The sequence below is a fragment of the Octodon degus genome, unplaced genomic scaffold (genome assembly GCF_000260255.1).
Source record: "Octodon degus isolate 3935 unplaced genomic scaffold, OctDeg1.0 scaffold05460, whole genome shotgun sequence".
NCBI lineage: Eukaryota > Metazoa > Chordata > Mammalia > Rodentia > Octodontidae > Octodon > Octodon degus.
The window spans coordinates 1-1672 of NW_004530036.1; the positions used below are offsets into that span (position 1 = coordinate 1).

A 1672-nucleotide genomic window follows, 5' to 3' on the forward strand; every position below is an offset into this window, starting at 1 on the left:
CCCGCCGGCGCAGGGTAGCAGGAAACTCTCCGCACACTCACCGGACCTGGGCTAGGACTGGGTCTGGGGGCTCCCGGAACTCGGCCTTTTTTTGTCTTTTTAGACAGGGTTTCCCCATGTAGTTCAGGCTGGCCTTGACCTCACTTTGTATCCCAGGCTGGTCTTGAATTCACAACAATCCTCTTGCCTCAGCCTCACAAGTGCCGGCATTACAGGTGTGCACCACCATTGCCCAGCAGAAAGGTTGCTTCTTATGTGGAACCATCAATGATGTTTTTATACTCTGTTAAATTGGACTCCACTGCTTTTAATTTATGCTATGAATATATCTGCTCCCCATGTAAAAATTTACCGCATACATTTGACAAAATATTGGTTCTCTGAGTTATTTAGTTCTTTCCTTCCTTTTATTAAATTAAATTTATTGAATTTTTATTGGTACAAATTGGCAAGGCATGATGATGATGTTTGTCGTAGGGAGTTGGTACATGTACAGTTGGTACATGGCCCCCATCTGTGAGGCTGCATTTAGACAGAACACATCTTAGTTCATTTTAAGTCCCCTTCCCCTCTCAATGCCTCCCTCTCTCAGTCTCTAGGTCACCTTCTTCCCTTCTTTTATTTATTTTATTTTATTTTATTTTTGGTGGAACCAGGGATTGAACTCAGGTCCTTGTTCTTGCCAGGGAAGTGCTTATTCCACTGAGCCATCTCCCCGGCCCTTCCCTTCTTTTAGAATGTGACATATTTGCTTTTTTTTGCAGTAGTCACAGATTTTTATTAGATGAGGAACACTCTAGATTATCTCAAAGGTAAGTGTTAAGAACTGCTAACAACCATGCCAGAGGAGAGGAATACTCCTGTGTAGGAAAAGGCAGAATACAGCTTAAGGGTCAGGCTCTCCTCTGGCTCAAGTCCATCCTCTCAGGGGGCTTTTCCACTTGGCAGTGTCACCAGTGCCATCAGGAAATGGTCTGCAAGAGCTAGTTCAATGTGGCTGACAGTTCTTCTACTTCCGGATGATCTTTGAGCCTCCCCTTGAAGTCCTCTTCAGTGTGCTCCCTTACTGACAACCTGACGCCTTCAGGAAGATTGCTCTGTGGTATTTCCAAGACAGTCTCTACAAATGTAGCCTTCAGACTGCTGATCTGAGCTACTGGCTCATGGTGGTGTCCTGCATGTGGAACACTTCCATAGTTTCGGTGGACATGCATAACTGTCCTCAACTTTGATGGAGATGGCTGCAGAGATTGTGTACATACTGAGAATAACTTTCTGCCAGGGTCATCTCATATGCAGGTAAATGTTTAAAACTACAAATTCATAATGTGTCCCCAAATTAATTGGTCTCACTTCCACCTTTCTTTTCTTCTTGAGCTCTTGTGATATAATTGGATGCTTATATCCTCCAATGCCATGCGTGGGCTTTGTCTTGTACTGCTGACTGGTACTCAAAAGAATGCCATCCATACAATAAATAAGACTCTCTCCCAAAGTTCTGAATCTTAGCAATGAAAAAGCTTCCCTTATTTATTTTTTTTCAAAGTTTTATTGATAAACAGCAATGAGACAGGTTCAAATCAAATCGGAAGTACAGTTTCAACAAATAATACACTGCATATATTCTTCTTAGTGGTTAATTGCTGTACAAGATGTGGACTTGTGATCCTCT

The 1672-nt window shown here is 42.6% G+C and overlaps 1 pseudogene; it reads right to left on the minus strand.

Annotated features, from left to right (window-relative positions):
- Nucleotides 1-983: 983 nt before the first annotated feature.
- LOC101569080 lies at nucleotides 984-1525 on the minus strand (annotated as a pseudogene).
- Between the last annotated feature and the right edge of the window lie 147 nt (nucleotides 1526-1672).